The sequence below is a fragment of the Castanea sativa genome, chromosome 7 (genome assembly GCF_040712315.1).
Source record: "Castanea sativa cultivar Marrone di Chiusa Pesio chromosome 7, ASM4071231v1".
Classification (NCBI taxonomy): domain Eukaryota; kingdom Viridiplantae; phylum Streptophyta; class Magnoliopsida; order Fagales; family Fagaceae; genus Castanea; species Castanea sativa.
Genome location: NC_134019.1, coordinates 23,275,396 through 23,285,677, shown reverse-complemented (window position 1 = coordinate 23,285,677; position 10,282 = coordinate 23,275,396).

Below are 10,282 nucleotides of genomic sequence, written 5' to 3'. Positions count from 1 at the left end.
ATTTCCTATTGTAACACCGGTTGAGCTGGACAAGGAGTCCATGTAGATATAAAAATCGAGTTCATTGAACTCGGTTTTGGGTCAAAAAAATCGAGTCCTTTGGACTCGATTTCCTAGTCTGTCACACCACGCCTTTCACACTTAGGTCACGACACTTACGTCACGTGCGCACGCGAATAACTTTAAAGGAAATCGAGTCCAGTAGACACGATTTTGGGTCCCCCACCACTTTCCGGCCACATGGATAACTCGAGTAAATTAGATTCAATTTCTTTGCTTTTGAAAATCGAGTCTACTGGACTCGATTTCCGTGAATGGTCCCCAGCCAGTCCACGTGTCGTGTGGGTCCCAACTGGGACCTTTTTCTCCCTTTACCCGGCTCACAGATGCATCTTCAACTCTCTCATATTCTCTTCAGCTCTCTAGTGCCACCCTCAAGCTCACACTCACATTCCTCAAGTCTCACACAATTTGTCACATTAACAATAGTCTCTCACAGGTAATGTTTATACAATATTGAAAATATTTTTTGTTAGTTAATATTATGATTATTTGCTAAGTTTTTTTTTAAGAAACAATTAGAACGTATTAGGTACTTTTTTTTTGTTAGTGGAAATATTGTGATTAATTGCTAGTTTTTAAAAAAAATTAATATTATGATTAATTATTGGGAATATTTACTTTTTTTTGTTAGTGTAAATATTGTGATTAAAATATTTGCTAAGTCTTTTTTTTTAAAAAAATATTGTGATTAATTATTGGGAATATTTGTTTATTTTTTGTTAGTTTAAATATTGTGATTAAATTATTGAGAATATTTGTTTATTTTTTGTTAGTGTTACATATTGTGATTACATTATTTGCTAAGTTTTTTTTAAAAAAAAATTAATATTGTGATTAATTATTGGGAATATTTTTTTTATTTTTTGTTAGTGTAAATATTGTGATTAAATTATTTGCTAAGTTTTTTTTTTAAAAATTAATATTGTGATTAAATTATTGGGAAAAATTAGTATTAGGGGAATATTTAGTACCAAATTTTGTGATTAATTATGTTATTACAACATATTGGGAATATTTTTTTTGTTAGTGTAAATATTGTGATTAATATATGCTAGGTTTAAAAAAAAAAATATTGTGATTAATTATTGAGAATATTTAGTACTAAATATTGTGATCAATTGTTAGGAATATTTTGTACTTTTAGGTCTTTATCATGGGTATGAAATGGATTATGAGTTTGATACCTAAGATAGTTGTAGTCTTTTTAGCATAAATTATTTCAAGATATATTTGTTTAAGATTTGTAACAAAGATTTCAATGGATAACTGGTTGGTCTAATATTTAAGTTTGATACCTAGAATGATTTGGAATTTTAAAAGAATATGAAATTGGTAATGACTATTTTTGTATGTGACCTGAGGTGAGTATACGCAAAGTTTTGTGATTGATGTTGATTGAGAGTTATAAATTTGTAACTAACACAATTGCACTTGATGATCTATAGGTTGACAATGATCTATATAAATATATACTACAGTGGACTCCTTAGCAATGCCAACCCTTATGACGGATTTCCATTTCAAGGTTCGGGTATCTAGTGCTGTTATATGATGATACGCCGTAAGTTAAAGACCTTGAGTGATTTGAAGATAAAAATTATGGAAGGGCTGCAACTGAACCCTGCTTTGCATGACATACATATTACTTTCCGTTCTCCATATGAAGTCTTCAATCAATGCATTAATTACAGATATATGACGATAACAGAAGACAAACATGTGAAGATCATGTTTAACAAGATGCGTCAATGGGAACAAGTAGCAAATTTTGAGTTGTACGTCACTTTGGAGCCGCGTGCGGAAGTTGGCATAGAGGAAATTGTACAAACAACTACATCTCTACAGTTTGCAATCCTAGATGATCAATGCACCACATTGGGAGGCTATACACCCTCTTTTCAAGAGACACCAACAACAGTTGAAAGCAAACCTGGCAATAGATCTGAAGATCAATTTTGTCCACATTAAGGTGAATCATCTACACTTCCAGTAGTTGAAGATGAAGACGAACATTGTGTTAGGGAAGATCTTGATGATAGAGATGAGTATGAAGAGAGGATTAAGCGAGGCGACTTTGATAGGGGTGTTCATGACCATGAAATTCTCATATTGATGATATGGATGAATGTGATGAAGATGATGCAGACGCTATTGTTAGAGTTCAGCATGTTACAAATACGACCCCCGTTTATGAACCTCCCACCTCATCATTTTATGAAAATACTTGGGAAAATATGGTTGATCCTGAAGTTGGTGAGCAAGCATTTGCTTCTTCTTGGAATGCGGACATGAATTTTTGTACAGGGTTGCTTTTTGTGAATAAAGAAGCGATGAAACGTGCATTAACAATTTATGCTGCAAAGCATAACAGAAACTTTCTGACTAGTAGGTCGACTAAAACTAGACTGTATGAGAAATGCATGGATGGGTAATGCAAGTGGTACGTTGGGCCAGCCTTGTGTCCTGCTCAGTGACCACCTGTCCCACAAGGAGGTGCTTTTGTTATGCGTTTAAGTCGACCTTGTGGAGGTGAGTGTAACCCAACTACCTGCTCATTCTCGACATGCACATCTAGTTGTTTTGCTTGACTCCCAACAACTGAAGATCCTACAACTGCGGGGGAGGATGGTGTAGCAGATGAAATGTGAGTGAAGCCTGTAGTCATGGGATCTGTATGCAGTCCAGGAGTGGGCATGAATGACATGGAGTGAGTATGGGGTGGTACATGGTCTATATGACCAATGCTGTACGAGGGGGATTGAGTGTGCATTACAAGATGGGTCTCACTAAAATCTAAGCCGAGATCAAAGGATGGTGGAGTAAGTGAAAGATGAGCGGAGTTAGAAAAAGTACGTGGGGTGGGTGAAAGGATCTCGAGGTGAGAAGATGCAAGCGCAATGGGTCGAGGGATCTCTAGGTCAGGAACTGCATGAGCAGTATGTGGAGGGATCTCTAAGGAAGGAGATGCATATGGAGGTTAAGGGAACTCTGGGGCAGGAGATGCATGTGGGGGTAGAGGGAACTTTAGGGCAAGAGATGCATGTGGGGATGGAGGGGGATCTGGCCTACTGGCTAGCTGATAGGGTGCAGCACGCTAGGGATCTGGCCTATTTACAACCTGATGGGGTGCACCACGTTGACCATGGCTATGGCTGGCAGGAGTTGAGCTCATGCTTGGTTGTCCAGTATCTTCTGGCGCTTCTGGATTTGCCCCATCGGTATCTTCCAAGGGAAGTTGGGCAGTTATACGACGAAGGCATTCCACTGCCTTAAGTACAGCTGTAATCTGCTTGTACTCAGGACTATCTACTGCATAATGCGTCAGCATCTGCTTGTGACTGGCAACCTGCAAGTAAATAAATACAATTAGTATATCTAACACACCAATGGTGATATGCAACAAAATTTGAAAAGAAAGGTCGAAGTAATTACCATAATAAGAAGTGCAACGGTAGTGTGGTCAATGAACCTCCAAGTCACCTTATCGTACTAATGGAAGTATGGATGAGCAGGCGACATATCACCCTGTAGTCGTTCTCCATGACATAGTAATTGTGCTCGACTATTCCATACTTAGATATGGCCAACAAGTTTGTCCCTCCAATTCACATTGGTCTTCCCCCTCAGGTCAATGGCATGAAGGGCGTCGTCAGTATCAACATTTGGGGGGATTTCTTGTACCATCCCAAACTGACGAACAACACGGTCCGGTGTATGTTTCTCTACTAGCCAGAAACATACAAGCGGCACCCTTGCCATCTACACGTCCCTGCCTGTGACACAACGCAGGCAGGTGGCCTAATTCAGCTTCATATGGTTGCCACACCATTTGAAATAGCCAAATAAAAGGGCAGCACATTATGCAGTGTTCCATTATTTTCGACTATGCACTATTTTACAGTTATAACAGGATACAATAGACGTAAACAATAGAAGAAACACAATTTGGGTACCTGGTTGGGATGCATAGAATTTAGAAGCTGATGATACCGGACCAGACAGATTTCGGAGGGGCTATTCTTCGTGCTCACGACCCACATGGTCCTACAATCGTAAATTTAGCATTACATACCACTAAGTTTATACCAATAATGATTATCTAAACATATGATTAGTGGTGGAACTAGAAATTAGTAACACTTGTATTATACATCAATCATAACATATGACCTCAGTGGTTGTAAAACGATATATACAAATAAATAAAAAATCCTATTAATTTTCAAAATTTGAGGAATATCAAGGTATGAAATTTTATTTTCTATGTCTAACAATGTGTCATGTCATTTAAAATTATGGATTTATTTCTAATAAAGAGAATCGATGAAGGAAGAGACTTACTTAATGGACAATGGAGAAGGTGCAAATGGTGGGCCATATGTATCATCTGGTGGGAGGTCCATCCTTGGGCACAAAAAAGGGAATCTGAACCATGCCCAATACTGAACCAGTATCAAGGCCCCACCAATCTGACTGGCACCTCTGTCGGTTGCCCTGCATAACTCTCTGTACAACCATGCAAGGCAAGCGCTCCGCCAACTGTATCGAGGTGGATTGTGAAGGTCCCTCAACATCTGCAACCACATCGTATGCACCCTATTGCCAGACTTGTCAGCGAAAATTGTGTCCCCCAAGAGTGCTAGAATATAACACCGTGCATATTGATGCACAACCAACTCTGCTGCACCATCAGGCAACCCTTGGTCAACTTTTTGAAGTAGCCTGTTAATTAGGATCCTTTGTCCATTAAGCACCACACCACTATCGGGCTTCATTTTTGGAACTCGTCATTACGACCACCGCATTTCAGTGCCCTTGGATCCCGCACATGATAGAACCATGGTGATGAGATGCAATATGCCATAACTTTTGTATATATGATTGTAGCTATTGATCCCAAAATAAATAAATAAATAAATAAAGCAGTTATCAAGAGAAATTAGAATATCATCCCAAAAAAAAAAAAAAAAAACAACTGGAGAAAAATAAAAGGATGCAATGCACTTGACACATTTGTTTTTAGCCGTTTATCCTGCTACTTATGCCGTGAATGCTAGTGTAAACATTGCCATAATAGCAATACAACCCATTACCCACCATGTTTACAACGAATACATACATCAAAATTTGATTCTCTTTGGCTCTCACAATTCAATTTGGTTATCTTAGTCCAATGCTAAAAGACTGAAATAGTCAAACCTCTCTAAATCTTATCAATGGTAATGTCTTTAATTATCTAAGAACCTTTATGTAAGGGTGTGCAATAGTCAACCAATCTAACTCAACCCAACTAATGGGCACAACTATGCATTCAAAGCTAGTAATACCATTTAAAAACTTAGAATTTTAGAAATGAGAAAAAAAATATCAACATAATGTAAAAGGATAAAAAGAGAATATAGAAATTCAGCAGGTGATCGGTTTTAATTTTACCTCGCCTTCCCAAACAGCGCATGATCGATGTTCTTTTAGAAGCCTTAACACCGAACCCTCTATGGGACCAGGTTCGAACTCATTAGGGATCTCAGCAGCAACAACAGCCATACTGCACGAAATTTAGGGAGTCAGGAGTAATATAAACTTGAGTTTCACGTGAACTCGACTCTTTAACACTCGATTTCCCTAAAACAAAAACATAACCAAAAGGAGAAAATTGGCATAAGACACCCATTTTCAAACATATTCGTTAGTTAATATCGTTTTCAAACTAATTAGCAAACTAACATTTCAAGTTTCTTAGACTCGATTTCACTGTAGCAACTCTCAAAACAGTAACACGAAGCATGGGACTTCATCTAAGTTTTGTGTAAACTCAGTTTTCTTTATTTCTTTTCATTGGTGTTGTTTTTCTTTATTCACACGTTTGATTGCATCTTTGTTTTAGTAAATATATTTGTATAATAATTTGCTATTATCTAGTGCAGGATGAGAGGGAAGTCTTGCCTCCAAATTTAGAGGTTACAGGTGCAGCTACTGCTGTCACTACTGCTTCTCATGGGATTGAAGTAGCAGTGGAGTTTAAGCTAGTTGAGCATCCAAGTGAACCTCTTAACACTGATAAACCAATTCAATATCCATTACCTGAACCTTCAATTCTTAATGTAAGCTCAAAACTTGGTGTGCCTTCTAGAATGTTCTGTTAGACATTGCAAAGGGTGTAGGCAGATGTGTGTGTGTGTGTGTGTGTGTGTGGCACATTGTTGGTTTGGTTTGCTCTGGATAGACTAGTTTGGATAGTTAACATTAGAAACATTTTTTTATTTGCATCTCAATTTGACATTTTTGTCATCCTTATTAGCAAAGGAAGTATTTTCTCCAGTGGAAATCTGACCAAAAGATTGTCAAGAAAACTAAAAACAGCATGCATGATTACTTATTGTTTTGTGCATCATCAGAGTTTTGTAGAAAGCATTTTTTCCTTCAACATTAAAATTTGCTGTGGATCCAAGAACACAGTACAGGTAAGGCATTTTAAGGTATTAGAAGAATTTGCTAAGAAGCCTCTAGGGCATGAGGATAAGTATAGTAATTTCAAGTTTCAAACTGATATTCGGGGATCAATTAAAATAAAATAAAATACAACAAACAATCATATGGGTCATAATCACAAATAAAAAACAAATCAAACAAAATAAAAACAACAAACAATCATATGGGTCATAATCACAAATAAATAACAAATCAAACCATTGGACTTCATCTCATAAAAAATAAAAATTATCAATTTGTCAGAGTGAGAGTGAGAGGGAAGATTGAGATTGAGAGTGAGACGGTGTGAGTGTTTGAATTCTCCTCTAATGTGATGCATAGAATTGAAACCCCTACCAAGTCATAGAAGTCATTCATACAAGATATACAAGATATTATACTAAGTTAAAATCAAATCTCCATCAATAGCAGCCAAACACTCTAGGATGAAAACCAATCTCACTAGCAGATTATAGAGAAACAAATTCAATGCAGAGAAAATATATTAACACATATAATCTCTAATTAAAATTCAAAATAGGTATTAACTTCTACACTACATTAAAAAAAAAAAAAACAATGAATCTTAAACCAACTATAAATCATATATCATCATCACTATACAATTGATGAAACCGACTGGGCAAATACATTGAGTGCGATAACAAAGCTTTGTTTGACTGGTCTTGGACATGGAATCCCACATCTAGTGATTCCTTCCCAATGTTTATTGACTCTTCTTTCTTGTGCATAGCATTTAGTTTTCTTTGTATTTATTTGGCTGGTTCGTGCTTGTTTTGCATAAAGTAGTTTTCTCTAATAAAAATTTTGACTTATCAAAAAAAAAAAGAAATTGCAAAGAAAACAAAAGGTAAATATGATATGCCACTGCTAGTCTGCCACCCCTTCTTGTATTGCAGTATCTCTTCATTACAAGCAAAAATTTCCTACATAGAAACTGAAAAGGTCGTGTATAAATTTCAAATGAATTACCAGAAAACCAACAAGGTTTATACCTCAGAAGCATATCACCCAGCCAAAATTTATGCATGAATGGATCAAAGTAATATATAGCAAGCGTACATATTAGTTTGAAATTTAATTAACAATTGGAGTCTAAAGCTAAGTTTGCCACTCTACTTCAAACATCCAAAATCTAAAACAGAAGCTCATACTTCCGGGTATTTGTTTCGTTTACAATAATGATGCACTAGAGTTCAAAATTTTTGTGTAGTTTAATGATTTAACTATTGGATTCTTATAGACCTTCAAATCTCTATTTTAAATGATCTAATATTAAGTTTTCACCAATCTAACTAACAATCTTAAACATCACCTCATATGATCATCCACAAATAACCCACTTTCAATATAACACATTTTACAAAAGAGAGATAATCTAACAATCAAAAGAGCAGACATAAATATATGCCACAATAATGCTGTAGAGATATGGACACACCTTGAGCACATTCCATTATACCAATTATGTACTACAAAGATCACATTGAAGTTTTATGTGAGGACACTGCGAATTACTCACAATGAAGCTAACATACATACTAGCTGTCGTTCCATACAAAATTAAAGCTCTATATGGAATCAAAGATTTTCCCAATTCCAAGCAAAAAAATATGTACCTCTTGCACCAATCCTTTGCCTCTATCACACGTTTCTTTAGTGCTACAATTTGAATATGAAATGCTAGAGCCTAGAAGAAAAGAAAGGAACCCGGTATAATTGTGGAGCCACATCAGGCATTATTAAGTAATCAATAAAGAATGTAAAGAATAAAAGGACTGGCAACCATTTCTAAACAACAGGGTAAGACCATTTGGTTGGGGAAAGGTTAAGATAGTGAATTAAAGTATTAGAAAAGGAATCATCAAATTAATTGAACTAAGAATGACAAAAATCAATGTACTTTGATTTTTGATTCTTGATCAGACTTAATGTATTTGATTAGCTAGATTAATTTATCCCATATTATGTACAAACTTTTATAAAATGTGGATACTGTACCATATTATGTGAGTAATTAATTTTTTTTTTCTTTAATTTATTTTTGAAAAGTAGGTCAGTTGCCATGATGAAAGTGTATTTAATAATAGATGAATCCAAATTCTTGACCTTCTGACAAATAAAAATTTCCTCTTTTTCTGTTTTCTGCTGGAAACAAAATTAAACATGATGTAACATCTAATGTGGGCACTGCAAATATCAGTTGTCATAGGTAATGGAATAACACTATAATATTATACTAATTTTCTAGATTTTTTTTAGTCTTGTTAAATTGTGTAAGAGGGCATGTGAAAGATAATATTCTGCTTTGTTTGTTTAGAAAATGTCCTAACTTTTAGCGCGTGTTGGAGAGAGAGTGAGAGATTCTATGGAGCCCTACATTGACATCAGGGTTTCCAAAAAGAAAAAATTTAAACAAAAAGTCTAACTTCTAAAGTATGATTTTAAGCTAGTATTGCTCTATTAAGCCTTGGATTTACAATATACTAGAGTGGTGGATTATATATATTCTTTAATACAAATTTGGCATTGTTGCACTAAAAAAAAACACTGACCTATATCAGTGCTTCAATAACACCGCTATAGGTCTTTAAACCGCTGACATAGGTCCAGTTGGGCTATTGATCCAATGCTAAGATTACCTTAAGGACTTGAACCCCACTACTAGTCTACAAGGCAACCTTCCTTCACTCAGACCTTTCAAAATATGATTAAATCCTATATGGAATCCCTCTCTCAGAAGCTTAGTAGGGTATATATTTTTGGATAAAGGAGGGCTAAGACTTAGGAGGGCCTATATAGATATAAATATCATATTTTCAAACTGATTTCAAACTTTATAGCATTTGAATGCACAGATCATTATAAAGAAAAAATAGTAAGGCCTGTCATATAATCATAAAGTGTTTACATAGTCATGAACTCTAGTATATATGCTAAAAGAAAAGGAAATCATTCAAGCTTAACTTTCATCTCAACACTTTAGTGACTTTACTGTGGTCCTTCAAATCAGTACTACTAGTTTCGTATCTATATAGAAGTGAAAATATACCTTGAATTATACAATCCTCTTTTTCATACATAAGATACAACTTCACAGGAATAAGCAAGGAAGATTCTTTGTGTTCCTCCCATAATGAAAAAGACAAACACAAAATTATAATGTATCCTTTTTTGTTTTTCCTCTCTACTTTCCCAATGCCAGAATATTCCATGGCCGACCATTCACACTACTTCTTCTCCATTGTAGGACAAAAACTTTATATTATCATTCCCAGAAATATAGGACAAAGGGATAAATAACATATGGCTGATGATCCTCTTGTCACCTCACACTAAATATAGGACAAAGGGACAAACTACCCACTAAGTTTTTTTCTCACTAAAGAATGTTAAAGGCTGAATTTTTCTCCAAAACCCATTTCCTAAAGTGTCTAGTAAACATGAATATAACCATTAATTCATCTTTAGATTCAATAACTAAATATTCATACCATGGGATCAGAAAAAAAAAGTTTAAACCTTTGATCAAAGATCTAAGATTGGTAAATGATAGTATTAAGAAGCGATCAGTAGCAAAGGCAGATGTAAGAATTAAGAGACAAATGCAAGCAAAGTGTTAGAGAGAGAGAGAGAGAGAGAGAGAGAGAGATACCTTGAGAAACAGTGTTTGGTGGTAATGAATGGAAACCAAAATTGCGATATGTGTTTGAAAGCTTATTTGAACCTT